At 43.1% G+C, this 16,158-nt stretch overlaps 1 protein-coding gene across 1 annotated transcript in view; it reads left to right on the forward strand.

Moving 5' to 3' along the window:
• The first annotated feature begins 3,593 nt into the window (after nt 1-3,593).
• LOC309857078 (uncharacterized protein) overlaps nt 3,594-16,158 on the forward strand; it is a 182,247-nt gene continuing 169,682 nt past the window's right edge. The window contains exons 1-2 of the mRNA XM_082749965.1: nt 3,594-3,600; nt 6,816-6,947. The gene's annotated coding sequence lies outside the window, so the exon portion shown is untranslated. The remainder of the gene's footprint in view (nt 3,601-6,815; nt 6,948-16,158) is intronic.

Consider the following 16,158-nt stretch of genomic DNA (forward strand, 5'->3'; position numbering starts at 1 on the left):
GATCTCGAAGAATCTTTGCATCCATGCCCTGAGGAATGAAGCCATGCTGTCCCCACATCACAGAGAAGGACACAGAGGTTTGGAGAGGTGAAGTAATTATTCAGGCAAAGAGTAGAAATTGGAAGAATGGAAACTGGTCCTGTTCTCTTCCAGAGGCTCAACTGGCAACTTGTTTTTTCCATTTCCTTAATAAACATAGACTTTTTAGACTACGAACCAGTGCTACATTCTGTCCCTCCAGGATTCTCCCCAGGCCCCATCAGAGAGGGCTCTGGGGCCAGATTCTCCCTCCCTGTTCCAGGGGCCCCGGGTGACTCCTTCTGTATGTACAGAAACAAGGACACAGAGCTCTGGGAAGGGACCCTTCCTTGGCCGTGGGTGTCCACCTCTGTTTGGCTTTTCCATGCCCTGCTGGAAGGTGAAGTCAGAGTCAGAGGTTGAGAGGTGGCTGGACAAGGAGGAGGAGGCCAAGGGCATCCCAGCCTGGTGATTCCACTTACCTGCCAAACCATTCTTCCCTGGTCCATCCAGCATCCCATTGATCTGCTGCGACTTCTGCTGCTGGTGCTTCCAGATCCCTGCCAGCACCAGCAGGAGTGTAGGAGGGATCTGCCCTGTGGGGACCCAGGAATCTTGTAAGATGCCTCCAGCCCTTTCCACAGGTGCCCAATCCCCCATTCCTTTCAGGGTGCCCTGGAGCTCAGTTGCCCAGTCCAGTATAATCCCTCACTTGCTCATCTTTCCCACGGTCCAGGAATCTCTCAGTCCTGCCAGGGGCCCAGAGCTCACCCCATAGTTCATGGGGTCTTCCTGCCATCTGGTTCCGGAATGCTGATGTCGGCAAAGGGCAGGCCATAGCACAGGCCTGAAACAGGAGGGACCTGTGGTTGTCACCTGGGCTGCCATTAACATGGGTGAGACATGAGGCACTGGATCTCCAGAGACACTGAGGCCCTGGCGGTGATGACATCAATGTCTGCGTGTTCTCAACATGTGACTTCTTCTTGTCCTCCACACAGTTATAAACATGGGCATAAACACTCCTGGTTCAGTGAAGGAAATGAGCACCAGGGCAAACAGCAGGTAAGCAGGACAGCTGGATCTCAAACTCTAGGCTCCTGGCTTGTCTCCAGGGGCCACAAAGGGTTTCATAGATGGGAGACTGACACTGGCTTTGGGGACCCCTCATCAACTCCATGACTGATCTCACCTATTTGAGGCCCTCAAACTCTATTCCCTGCTTCTTTCCCTGCTCCCGATTCCAGTTCTAATCAAGGTGACTCTGGCCATCTTCCATGGAAGTCCCTGGCCCCCTTACAGGTTGGGACTATCTCCTGTTCCCTTTTAGGACAGTCTGACTCCACCCCTTCCATAGCTGGTCTCCTTCTACAACCAGAGCAGCCCAACTCTGGGGTTCTTGAGGTGGACAGCGGCATCTAAGCAGAATTGAATACTTTGTTTTGTTATCCTTGTTTTGTTGTTGGCTTGTTTTTTATGGTTTCTGTATGTGTATGTTTAGTATATTGTTGTAACTGAGGGTGGCAGGAGTGGAAGTGTGTGGGAGGATGGGGAGGCTGTGGAATGGGCATTGGAGAGGGTATGTGCTTTGGTGAGTGCTTGAACTGTGTGCGACTGATGAATCACAGACTACCCCTGAAACAAAAACTACATTATACGTTAATTAGAAAAAACAAGCTGTTGTGCTATTTAAGCAGTACTAGAGTGGTTCCTGTTTACAAGAAGTTTACACAATAATAAAGTTGTGGTTTGTAGAGCACTGAAAATCAGCTGTCTTGGGCCAGAAGGAGTTGAGGAAACATTTGAGAGTCCTAGGGAGACACAGTTTAGGAAGTTCAGCTCAGGACAGGCCCCAGGAGAGAGGATAACAAGGGATTTGTCTAGTCTCCTGGGTCCCTGGCCCAGCCCACATGCTTGGCTGTCCCTACCCAGCACAGATGGAGCTGCCAGCTCTCTGGGTGTTATCCTAGATCCGCCAGGGGAGAAGCTGGTGAAAGTCTTCTCTTAAAATGCTCTCATTCCTGGAGGTCCCAGAAGATGACATGAGAGTCTGATTGGACTGTTTCCCTGTAAAGTTTCCTCATGTAAAGCCGAAGCTAGTGCGTAGGAGGGTCACAAAGAGAAGTGACAGATCTACTCTGTCGGAGGTGTTCCAATGTCTCAGCCAATTGGGGATGATTTTGAGACCATGAAGTCTTCTCAGACTAATACCGGAGGATATTCCAGCCCAGAAGACATATTTTATTTCAATTGTATCATCCTCGTATCATTCAGTTCCAGTGTTGCTCTTTTCCTTTTCTATTTCTTTTTTATTTAAGATTTTATTTACTTATTTGACACACAAAGAGAGATCACAAGTTGGCAGAGACGCAGGCAGAGAGTGAGGGGAAAGCAGGCTCCCTCCTGCGCACAGAGCTTGATGTGGGGCTTGATCATAGGACCTGATCATGACCTGAGCCACCAGGAGCCCCTCTTTTTTCTATTTATTTACTCCTGTTCCCATGATAGAGGTACTTCTCAATTTCTAAACATATGGGAATTTCTAGTTCACTTTTTAACAGTGATTTCTAGCACATTATATTACCACTAGATGCTCTGTAGTTGCCTGAATTGATGCATCTGAAACAAAATTGAAATTTCCCTTATGGCTAAAGTAAATTGGGCGTATTTTTGAAATGGTCTCCTATGTGCCTAAAATCAGTGGATGTGGATGTGGACAGATTTATGGAGACAGCTATGGGATTCAGATGGTTTGCCATTAAGATTTACATCTTGTGGATGTTCTGTCTGCGTTGAGTTGCTGAGAGAGGCTCGAACCTCCTACTCTGGTTGTGTACTTGCTTGTTGTTGCAGTTTGGTTCTCCTTTGCTTTCTACATTATTCAGCCAGTGGCTCTCAGACGGGAGTTTGGAAGGGAAGGAGAGAATGCCCAGAAGAGGGAACAGGGACCTGGTTTGGAGGAAGTAAACAAGAAGGATGGCTAAAGATCCAGAGAGGATCTGTCGTTGGGATGGCACGTGTTGGGGTATCAGGTGGGAAGGGGCTTTGTACCAATGAGGTCACCTGTGGCATCCATGTTGAGCTACTAGGGGCAAAGGCAGGGGATTGGTGGAGAGATTAGAATGTTTCTAGGTTGCTAAGGAAACGTTCAAACCCGGGAAGGCTTGGTGGAGGATGGATTCTCCACACCAACTGCTCCTGAGAGTTCACTTTACCTGCTAATGTGTCCTTCTGACCTTGTCCTTTACTAACCTGCTGACCTCCTGACCTTTCTGAACCGTGCTACTTCCCCTTGAGTACTTAATCTGACCCTGATACCGCCTGACACTGACCCTGACCCCTTCTCCTGACCAACACCTTCCCCATCCTACCCTCTTATTTCTTCCCTATTCCCCTCCCTAATTACCACCCTGCCCCTCCCCACCCCTTCCGAACACCCCCACCCCACTCTCCCCTGCCCCCCAACCATCTCCACTTCCTCCCTGGGCCCACAGTGCCCCTTAAAAGGACCAGGACATGATGGTGCAAAGGCTACTCTTCTGGCTTGTCTTGCTCCACTGTCCCAGTACCCCAAACCCAAATGTGAGTAAATGTGACACTTCACTCGTGTCTTCCTTCTCCTCCTCCTCCTCCTCCTCCTCCTCCTCCTCCTCCTCCTCCTTCTTCTTCTTCTTCTTCTTCTTCTTCTTCTTCTTCTTCTTCTTCTTCTTCTTCTGCTTTTTCTTTTTCTTCATCTTCTGATATGATTTACTTGAGGAATAGAGAAAAGGGGCTCATGTGTAGGGGGCAGAGAGGGTGGGAAAGAGAAAATCCCAAACCAGCTGTGCAGGGAGCACAGAGCCCAAAGTGGGCCTCAACCTCAGGACCATGAGATCATGACTTGATCCAAACCAAGACTTGGTCATTTATCTGACTGAGCTACTTGGGTGCCCATAAGCTGCTAGTGGTGTCTTCCTTCCGACTGGGTTCTTTAATCACAGCTTTTTCATGGGGTTCTTGATGGTAACTTCAGAAGAATGAGAGTTCTTCCTGACGACTGGGCACCACAGGGCAGGTTTCAGGGTCAGCCTGAAGGGGTTGAGGCCACAGCCATTTCCCTCATGTTTTGGGTCCTGTCTGTGCTGCTTGGTCCAAGAAGCACAGCTTTGGTAGGATGGAAACCTGAAGGCACCAGGTTTCTAGTGTCAGGAGGAAGGATTTGTGAAGATAGGAAGAGCCATTGAGCTCTTTGTCCTAAATAGGGGGCTTGTGTGATATGTACATTATATCTCTTTAAAATTGTCTTCAAAAATGTCAGGAACTCTAATTTAGTAGGAGCTAGGGGTGTTAGATTGTCCCCTGGAATCCTGGTGAAGATCCTACTGCAAGCCTGGTAAATTCAGGGTCCAGCTTCTGTTTAGTTTGTTTTTGTGTCAGCGCATTGTTTATATTTGTCAAGTTTGACAGCCCTGGGTATCTTAAGCATTGGTGTTGGGACTAGAGTGTTAAGAAGTGAAATGTCCTTTTTGCTCTGCTTCTTGGTTGGTTGACTTTTAGCAACTTCTGAATCAGCCCTTTCCTTCTGGTCTTGGAGGCTGTCCCCAGGGACCGTGTGTCCCACCAGGTGCATGGAGACCTGAGAATCCCAGAAGACACTAATAGACCGCAACCTGCTGGGATATATGTCACAGGAAAATCACTAGGAGTGATGTGATCAGGAAGTGAATGAGTTGTTGTCCTTTCTTTGACCAAGTACGTGCAGTGTGTTGATTTTCCCAAAATAAGAAAGTTCTGGATGTCCTTAGGATTGTCCAAATATAAAGAAATACGTGGTTCCCAGCATTAATATTTTACTCTGTCATGAAAAAGTAAACCCTGTACCCCCAGGAGAAAGAGAGAGAGTCAGCCAACAGTTAGGGAACACCCCTGGAAATAAGTAGACTACTTTAGATCCGCTTGCACCAGATTATGAAAGAGGGACCCGGAAGTGTCAGTAGCCAAGAAGGATGCTTGTATTGAGGCAGACCCATCGCACATGAAGACCTCTAGTCAAAGTAGACCCCATTCTGTTTCATTTGAGTCTTCAGAAGAGGGAATTTCTTGGTCGTCTGGATTGGAATCATTCCCCTCTACCTGGGCTGCATCTCATGGATCAGTTCACCTTTCTCACCCTTCCTCATCTCTGAACTCTTGCCTAAATGAACTGGTGTTGCATTTCCCACCTCCACCTGCTCATGGCCACTGTCGGAGAACCTAGAGTTTTTGGCCCCACTGGCTGTCCTCTAGTTAAGACTCAGCTACTGGTATCAGCATCCAGACAGCTGCCAGATGTACTGTGTGCCCACAGCTGGGCGTGTTTTACATTCCTGACAAGACAGCCTCTGTCTTTTGTGCATTTGATCCCCATGACCAACCATTGTGCTGACAGCTACTGCTCTCTTCCAGACAGTGGCTATTAAAGGCAGTGTACGTTTCCCACCAGCACACATTTTCCTGACCTCAGCTGTGAGGGCTGAAGAGGAAAATGTTTTAGATTTCAGGAGCTCCTTTCTAGAGAGGTTTGTTTGCACAAAATTCAAGCTTGGTGTGAATTAGTATGAATTGCATTGTTAGTGTCTTTTCTCCAGAAATACTTCTAAATGTAGTTTTTGTAAAATGATGTGTTCCTAGCCTTGGTGTTCGTATCCAGGAATTTTGTATTCTTAGAATTCACAGGCACCTGGGTGGTTCAGGCAGTTAAGTGTCTGCCTTAGGCTTGGGTCATGATCCCAGAGTGCTGGGATTGAGCCCTGGTTGGGCTCCCTGCTCAGCTGCCACTCAGCTACTCAGTATCCCTCTGCCCTTCCCCCTCTCTCTTTCAAATAAATAAATAAATTCGTTAATATTTTCCCTCTTTAGAAAGTTAAATTTTAAGTTGCTCTTGTATGATTTATTTACAGTACCAAGAAATAGGAACATGAATTGCTTCCATTGGCTTTTTGGAGATACTAACCCTCACAGATATGCTTAGAACATACATGAGCACCTGATTATGTACTTCAGAAATCTGACATCTGGGTTTGTGATTCAGAATCAGAGTGAGCACTGAAAGAAAACATCAATGTTTTCAGAAACTAATCAGTAACTCTGATTTATTTTTATTGGGCAATAATCACATGTCATATTAATGAGCAGCCTCCTGTCTCTCTCACTTATGTCCTGATCTATAAACATGTGTCCATATAATGTGCTCATTTGTACCTCTAGTACAAATTCTATTCATGCTTTCTCTCATTCGTCCATAAATTTTGGGTGTAGTTTAGGAAATGGTCCAAAGGAGTTTTTCCAGGTCCTTCATGGATGTACAATAGAAGTCACTGACTCCTTACCTATTCTAAGTTTACATTGACTTACCTTCTTTATTTTATGTTGGCTTATAAATTCTCAAGTTCTGTTAGCTATAGAAAAAACAGTTGCAATGTGCTTGTAGATAAAATAAAATTTCAAGATTTGTCTATTAGATTTTGCCTGCAGCTTTAGTGTGTCATAATGTATATATGATCATAACATCTTTTCAAAGAATACTTTTTGCTGATATTAGACACAGGGAAGCAACAAGGAAGCCATCATCATGGTAAGTTGGGAAACACACTCATCACTGCCAAAAGTTTGCCCCAGCTCCTTGGAAATGCCTCTGTGCTCCTTCTCCTCCAGGAGGAGCTAGTTGAGAGGTATGCTTACCTCCTGGAGGCTGATTGAGGGTTTGTAAAGTTGATCTTTTGTGACAGATACACAGTAAAAGTCTTTGAGATTCCTCATTGTCTCAAATGGTATTTCAGCTTGTCCTTTCCTTGCCTGATCATTTCTGTCTTGGCCCTCATGGGATTGAAGTTCTGTGGAAGCTTCTCATTTTAACTGCCTTCTTGGGAACTTGTGCCTTTCTCATTTACCTCTGGAGAACCATCCTCGCTGTAAGTATATTAATGTACCTTCTGTACTTTCATTCATAAATAAGCAAAAAAATGTTATAGTCCCTGGACATTTTTATGTCCATTCAGTACTACAAATTTCCCTCTAATATGTCAATTTTGATTATCACCTAGATTGATGTAGTTTTAAATTTCTATTGAAGTGCCTTCTTGATCCATATGTTCTTTTTTTTAAGTTCAAGCATAATTGGCAAACAGTGTAATGTGAGTTTCAGGTGTACAACATGACTACGCAATTCTGTACATTTCTCAGTGCTCAGCAGAAGAAGTGTACTCTTCTTTCCCTTCACCTCCTTCACCCATCCCTCCACCCACCTGCCCTTCCACCCATGTCTTCTTTAGAAGTGGGCTGTTGAATCTCTCTCTCTCTGGTCATTTCTCCAGCTATCCTTCTGTTCTCAATCTCTAGTTTAACTCAACTGGGGTCTGAGAGCATAGTTCTGGTGATTTCGATTTCTTTGGTGGTTCACATGTGTTGTATGGCCCCAAATTTTGGCTCTCTTAGTGACTGTTTCATGTCAGCCCCAGCAGAATGTCTATACCTCATTGTTGAATGAAGTATTCTGCCGATGATAGTGGATGGGGTGGATGGGTGATGCTGGTCCTTTCACCTGTGTTCTCATGGATCTTCTGCATCTCTGGGTCTGTCAATGAGGGATAAGAGGACTTTGAATTATCCAGCTATAGGAATGGATTCATCTGTTCCCACCAGCAGTATTTTCAGTTTCTGTTTCATGTGCTCTGACACTCTGTTGTTGATGCATACGCATTAGAAATTGTTGTGTCTTTTTGGAGAATTGACCCCTTCATCATTAAAATAATGCCCGCCATTATTCCTGACAGGTTTCCTTACTGTGTGGTGTGTGTTGAAGGACCATTTCACTGGCCACAGATTTCTAGCTCGATGTTCCTTTAAACAGTATAAATACTTCATCCTTCTTGATGGCATGGTTTCTGAAAAGAAGTGTGATGTCGTTCTTATCCTTTTCTCTGGAGTAAGGTGTTACTGCTCACCTCTCCCCTTCCCACACCCACTCCCAATCCCTGCTCCAGATTTCCAGAACAATTTCTTTGTCTTTAATGATCTGTAGCTGAATATTCTAGATTAGGAAACATTGGTGGTTTTGGTTCATTGTTTGTGTGTGTTTTGGTATTTATCCTTCTTTCAAAGTTTTGATTTTCCTGGATCTTGATTAGGTAACTCCATTAATTTCAGACAATCCTCTGTCATTATTCCTTCAAATAGCTCTCCGTCCACTCCTATGGGTATAGGTATTCCTGTTATGTGTGTGTTACACATTTTGTAATGACCTATCAGTCTTGAGTTTTCTGTGTTGTCTGTGTAATTTTTGTCTTTGTGTTTCTCTTTTGGAAGTTTCTTTCCTGTCAATGATTCTTTCCTCTGGTTTATTTTGAGTCTCTTCATGAAGCCAGCGCAAGCACTCTTGATTTTTATAATGGTGTTGTTGTCTTTCTAGACAACATGTTACAATCTTAGAGTTTCCTATCTCTGCCCACATTTACCATCTCTTCTTCCTCTTGTGCACTTTTCCCTTAGACCCAGTATCTTACATCAAAGAGACTTGAAAGTCCAGCCTGCTCTCCCCATCACTTCTGCCACAGGAAGTGTGATTCTCGTGCTTGCTGTCATGGTTTTTACCTGCAGCATGCCTTGTAGGGTTGTGTTGAAAGCTAGATACTGTGTCCTGCTGAAGGAAGGGAGGTAAGTGGGAGTTAGGGTGAGGTTTTCTGCTTCTCTGGCTCGGAGTTAGACTGAGGTCCTCACCGGTGAGACAGGGAGGAGATGGCACTGGAGTTGAGGATTTCCCTCACCTCTGTGGCTGAGTCTTTGGGAAACCCCCATTTAGACTCTGGAGACATAGTTTCATTTGAGGGCAGACCTTTGTAAGAAGAAAGAACTCTTTTGAGTTTCTTTCTCCGTGGGACTATTCCCCCTCTCCCTCACAATGGAGAAAACTTCCCTTCAAAGAGAAAAGAAAAATATTATATATTTGGTGTAGCCATCGACCTTTCCACTTCCCCTGCCCATGGGGCTGGTGACATAGGCCCCAGGAACTCAGAGGTTCCTAATCAACATGTGAAATCAAAGGAATAACCATGGCTTTCTGATTTCCCTCCCCTGATGCACTCTCCCCAACAACATACTATGACTGGTTTATTGATAGCATGGTGATATTCCAATATCCTGGCAAGATTTGCAGGTTGGCCCCAGCCTCTCATCATCCTGTAAACCTTTTAAAACAGGAAATATGTTAATGGTGTCAAAGTGAGGTCTTGCCTAGATGTTGTTGAGCTATAATAACATGAGGGTGACTCAAATCTGAATTGCCCCACTTCCCTTTTTGGAACCATCAGTTGTCATTTCTGTCATGGCTTATGCTTCATCTCATAATGGGCCACTCTTTATCTCATCTGATGGCTTTTACTTCTTTTTGAAGACACTGCATTTAAACAGTCTGGGAAACTGCATAGCACCTGATATGTCATAACTGTGTGTGAATTCAGCAAACAGCCAACTCTTTGTAAGGTTTCAAGATAGCTTTGTAGAGAAGGAAAGAGGTGGCATATCCTTGACACAGCCTTTGCTCCCTTGCCTGCCTGCCTGCATTCTTTCCTCCTTCCTTACATTTTCTTTCTTTCAGTATTTTAAAATAGTGGCAAATTCTGTACTTCAGTGCAGATACTAGGTTGCAAAAATGTGAGGGAAATATACTAAGTGAAAAAAGTCCAGTGGAGAAAGTCAATTATCCTTTGGTTTCACTTATTTGTGGAACATAAGGAATAGCATAGGGAATATTTGGAGAAGGAAGGGAAAAATGAATCGGGGGGGGGGGGAGAGTCAGAGGGGGAGATGAACCATGAGAGACTATGGACTCTGGGAATCAAACTGAGGGTTTTGGAGGAGATTGGTATGAGGAGCCTGGTGATGGGTAATAAGGAGGTTACCTATTTCATGGAGCACTGGGTGTTATACACAAACAGTGTATCCTGGAACACTACATCAAAAACTAATGACAGAAAGGACAAATGGCGTGGGAAAGTTGGAAGAGGCACCTTTTCAACCTGTACTCTAAAGCGAGCTGATTACCTACCAAAGAACTCTGATCACCTATGAAATCAGCATGAGATCAGAATTTTACACATCTGGATCTCAACAGGGGCAGAAGACGCCAATGGGCAGGTAAAGCGGAGTGGGAAAGGCGGACTGATATTGCAAGATAAACAAAAGGGGGAGGGAGCCACCAGAGCTGACCAGTTGGAAAGTAATATCCTAATAAGGAGCGAGCGTGCCCAGTGTCTGGGGACCAGCATTAACTTGGAGACTGGTTGAAAGCACTCCAAAAGAGCAAAGGAACGTGCGGGGTAAATTGTTGGAATTGGGGCAGCTAGGGACAGGGGCTTAAGTCCTCGGTCCCAGGACAGCCTCCCCTACCTCTGAGCCAGAGAGAGTGTGACAAAGAAACCAGATCTTGGTCCCAGAGCCGCCAGCAAATCCGAGATTGCGTGGCTTCTGGCTCCTGTAAGGGGATGGGAGCCACACAGGATGGCAGAATGTGTGAGCCCTGCTACAGAGCCTCTAATGTGCATGTCCCTCATCCTCCCCTGAGAGAGGTACAAAGGCCCAGTCAGCGCTCTTTGATATGCGCCATTGTTTCAGAACCTAACAAAAGCACCCCAAACTCTCCCAGGAGAGAGGTGCTTGAAGGCCCAGCCTGGTGCTTTTGGACCTGCACCCGTTCTCAGAGCCCGAGACCTGCAAGCGACCCACAGCCTCCCCCAAAAGAGGTGCATGCAAGCCAGGTGCTCTTAGACCTAGAAAGACTAGGCACTCCCAGCCTGGACCAGCGGGAAAATCTCAGTGTGCGATCCATGCTTAGGACCTCTCTGGTGGTCTGGAGATCCCAGACAGACGCCGCTGCCATGCTTTTGGGTACAAGCAGAAGATCCTGCATCCCCAGGAACCGTGACTCAGAACCTATTCTGCCAGCAGCCAAGGGGAAGTTTATATGGGCTCTGCAACACCCACAGAACAGACTGAGGCTTCTCTCTGAGAGGGAGGTCAGGGTACAGTTTGCATTCCTCTAAACCTACAAAAACCATCAAAAGAGGATAAGGCGAGAGGGGGGTAAAAGGTGAAGAAACATAAAAAGCTCCAGAGAACAAAAGCCTGAAAAAAACGGTTTTCTCAGAGCCCACCCCCTAGACGGGGACTGGAGGACTTAACTCAGGGAATATTACTGACTGAAAACCAACGTGGCAGGCACCTCCCCAAGAAAACCAACCAGTAAAGAAAGAAAAAAAAAAAAGACTACAAGAGAACCACCACCACTATTTCGTAGGACAACTTTTATTTTTAATTTATTCCCACTATTCTGGCTCATTTTTTGTATATAGATAATTGTTTAACCGGTTTACCATCACAGAGAGCTGTCCAGCACATGAAATTCCATAATAAATTTCCAACCTAAACTTTTTGTTGCATACACCTGTGTTTCTCTTTTGCACTTCTATTTTTTGAATTTTTAAAATTTTTAGTTTAGCTGAGTTTATTCCTTTTTTATTTTTATTTTCTAATATTCATATAGAGTTCATCTTCAAAGAAATCCCCATTCCCCAATCAATACTACCCCTAGAGGTAAACCATTTTTAATCCCTTTATCCTAGGAAAGTTGAGTCCTTTAACAAAGATATCAATTACATCCAGCAAGGATCAAAACAAACTTCCTTGCCCACACAGAGAATTTATAACCACTCTCCCATCTTTTTCTTCCACCAGAGTTTCTGTGTTTTTGTGTTTGTCCTGATAGTATATAAATCTTACACTTGGGGTTCTTTTCAACAAGGTTATTCCTGTATTTGCATATATTTACATATTTTACTCTTGTTATATATTTTTATCATTCTTTTTTTTGTCTTTTGTTTGTATACCTCATAAATCTTTCCTTGGGGCGCATTTGGGCTGAACCTTCTCTTTCATCTTCCCTTTCTTTCCTGTCTCTCTCTATCTCCTAATTTTTTTCTTTTTCTTGTCTTTTTTCTCTCATTTTGGTGGGGAATCCTGATTGCTCAGAAGTGTTACAGAGTGCACCCTGACTGCACCACGGTCGATATATCCAGCTACATCTGTTCAGTCATCTCTCACCAAAATTACTAGGAGGAGGAATCCCAACAGAGAAAAATACAGAGGATGGACCCTCCACAACAGAGCTAAGGGCTATCAACATAGACAATATGTCGAAAAGAGAATTCAGGTTAACATTTATCCAGGCAATAGATAGCTTGGAGAAAGCCATGGATGACCAAACGGAATTGATTAGGGCCGTGCTGAAAGGTACCAGACAGGATGGTCACAATGTTAGGGCAGAGTTAAAAGTTACCAGGGCTGATGTTCACAATGCTCTCAGTGAGTTCCAATCTAATCTAAATTTTCTAAAACCTAGGGTAACTGAGACAGAAGATAGAATTAGTAATCTGGAAAACAAACAGATAGAAAGAAAGATCAACAGGAAGCCTGGAACAAACAGATTAGAAACCACAAAAACAGAATCAGGGAAAGAAATGATGCCATGAAACATTTCAACATCAGAATTATTGGAATTCCTGAAGGGGAGGAGCAGGAAAGAAGTCTAGAGGATAGAGTGGAACAAGTCCTTCATGAAAATTTCCCAATCTAGTGAATGGAGCCAGCATTCATGTACTAGAGGCCAAATGTTCTCTACCCAAGATTATAGATTCCAGAAAAACATCAAGACACCTGATAGTCAAATTGAGGAATCATAATTGTAGGTATAATCTCTTGAATGCCGCTAGCACTAAGAGGCTCCTTACTTACAGAGGAAAGCTCATGAGAATAGTATTAGACCTTTCCACAGAGACCTGGAAAGCCATAAAGGGCTGGCAAGATATTCAGGGCACTAAATGAGAATAATATGCAGCGAAGAATACTTTATCCAGCAAGACTGACATTCAAAATGGATGGAGAGATAAAGAGATTTCAAAACCGGCAAGGCTTAAAAGATTATGCAACCACCAAGCCAACGCTGCAGGAAATCTTAAGGGGGGAGTTCTATAAAAGAGGAAAATTCCTAAGAATAGTATTGAACAGAAATATAGAGACAATCTACAGGAAGAAAGCCTTAAAAGGTAGCACGATGTCAATGAAAACATATCTATCAATATCACTCTCAATGAAAATGGCATAATGCTCCCATAAAATGGCAAAGGGCTGCAGATTAGATAAAACGATAGGACCCATCCATATGTTGTCTACCAGAGACCCATTTTGAACCTAAAGATGCACCCAGTCTGAAAGTGAAGGGATGGAGAAGCATCTTTCATGCCAATGGGCCTCAAAAGAAGGATGGGTAGCAATTCTCATATCAGATAAATGAGATTTTAAACTAAAGACTGTAGTCAGAGATACATAAGGACACTACATAATCCTTAAAGGAACTAACCACCAAAATGATCTAACAATTGTAAATATCTATGCCCCCAATATGGGATCAGCCAATTACATAAGAAATCTGTTAATCAAGATAAAGAGTCATATTGATATGAATACATTAATAGTAGGAGATCTTAACCCGCCTCTCTCAGAAATAGACAGATCATCGAAACAGAAAATCAATACAGAAACAAGAGCATTGAATGACACATTGGACCAGATGGACCTCATAGATATATACAGAACATTCCACCCTAAAACAACAGAATACTCATTTTCCTCAAGTGCACGTGGAACCTTCTCAAGAATAAACCACATACTGGGTCACAAATCAGGACTCAACTGATACCAAAGGACTTAGATGATTCCCTGCATATCTCAGATCACAATGCTTTGAAACTGGAGCTCAATCACAAGGAAAAGTTCCGAAGGAACTCAAATAACTGGAAGCTAAAGACCACCCTGATTAAGAATGCTTGGATCAACCAGGAGATCAAAGAAGAACTGAAACAATTCATGGAAACGAATGAGAATGAAGACACTTCAGTCCAAAACCTATGGGATACAGCAAAGGTGGTCCTAAGGGGGAAATACATAGCCAGCCAAGTCTCCATCAAAAAAATTGAAAATTCCAGAACACAGCAGCTGTCTCTACACCTATAGAACTGAAGAATCAACAACAATTCAAACCAACTCCACACATAAGAACGGAAATCATCAAGATTAGAGCTGAGATCAATGAGGTAGAAATCAGAGATACAGTAGAACGTATCAATGAAACTAGAAGCTGGTTTTTGGAAGAATCAATAGATTGATAAACCATTGGTCACACTAACCCAAAAGAAAAGAGAGGAAGCCGAAATTCATAAAATTATGAATGAAAAGGGAGAGATCACAATAAACACCAAGGCAGTAGAAACAATCATCAGAAGTTATTATCAACAGTTTATATGCCAATAAGCTTAGCAACCTAGATGAAATGGATGCATTCCTGGAAAACTATAAACTCCCAAAATTGAACCAGGAAGAATTCAACAACTGGAATAGACCAATGTCTAGTAATGAGATTGGAGCAGTGATCAAAAATCTCCCAAAAACAAGAGTCCAGGTCCTGACGGATTCCCAGGGGAATTCTACCAAACTTTCAAGGAGGAAATAACACCTATTCTCCTGAAACTGTTTCAAACAATTGAAGCAGAAGTAAAACTTCCAGATTCTTTCCATGAAGCCAGCATTACCCTGATTCCCAAACCAGGCAAAGACGCTACCAAAAAGGAGAATTTCAGATCAATATCACTGAGGAATATGGATGCTAAGATTCTCAGCAAGATCTTAGCAAACAGGATCCAACAGCTTATTAAAAAGATTATCCACTATGACGAGGTGGGATTCATCCCTTAGCTACAAGGATGATTCAACATTTGCAAATCAATCAATGTGATAGAACAAATTAGTATGAAAAGAGAGAAGAACCACATGGTCCTCTCAATCGATGCAGAAAAAGCATTTGACAAAATCTAGCATCCGATGCATTAAAACGCTTCAAAGTATAGGGATAGAGGGAACATTCCTGAACTTCATCAAATCTATCTATGAAAGACCCACAGCAAATATCATCCTCAATGGGAAAAAGCTTGCAGCCTTCCCGTTGAGATCAGGAACACGACAAGGTTGCCCACTCTCACCACTCTTGTTCAACATAGTATTAGAAGTCCTAGCAAAAGTAATCAAACAACAAAGAGAAATAAAAGGTATCCAATTTGGCAATGAAGAAGTAAAACTCTCTCTCTTTGCGGATGACATGATTCTTTATATGGAAAACCCAAAAGACCCCACCCCCAAACTCCTAGAACTCATGCAGCCATTCAGTAATGTGGCAGGATACAAAGTCAATGTACAGAAATCAGTGGATTTCTTATACATTAACAATGAAAATACAGAAAGGGAAATTAGAGAACTGATTCTATCTACAATATCACCAAGAACCATAAGATACCTGGGAATAAACCTAATCAAAGAGGTAAAGGATCTATACTCGAGAACTACAGAACACTCAAGAAAGAAATTGAAAAAGACACACAAAGTTGGAAGACCATTCCATGCTCTATGATCAGAAGAATAAACATTGTTAAAATGTCTCTACTGCCTAGAGCAATCTATACTTTTAATGCCATTCCAATCAAAATTTCACCAGTATTCTTCAAATACCTGGAGCAAATAATCCAAAAATTTATATGGAATCAGAAGAGACCCTGAATCGCTAAGGAAATGTTGAAAAACAAAAATAAAATGCGGGGCATCACGTTACCTGATTTCAAGCTTTACTACAAAGCTGTGATCACCAAGACAGCATGGTACTGGCATACAAACAGACACATAGACCAGTGGAACAGAGTAGAGAGCCCCAATATTGACCCTAAACTCTATGGGCAAATAATCTTTGACAAAGCAGGAAAAAATATACGATGGAAAAAAGACAGTCTCTTCAATAAATGTGCTGGGAAAACTGGGCAGCTATATGTAGAAGAATGAAACTCAACCATTCTTTTATACCATACACAAATATAAACTCAAAATGGATAAATGACCTCAACGTGAGACAGGAATCCATTCGAATCCTAGAAGAGAACATAGGCAGTAATCTCTTCAATATCAGCCACAGCAACTCCTTTCAAGATATGTCCCCAAAGGCAAAGGAAACAAAAGCCAAAATAAACTTGGGAC

This window comes from Mustela nivalis, assembly GCF_964662115.1.
Source record: "Mustela nivalis genome assembly, contig: HAP1_SCAFFOLD_330, whole genome shotgun sequence".
NCBI classification, from domain to species: domain Eukaryota; kingdom Metazoa; phylum Chordata; class Mammalia; order Carnivora; family Mustelidae; genus Mustela; species Mustela nivalis.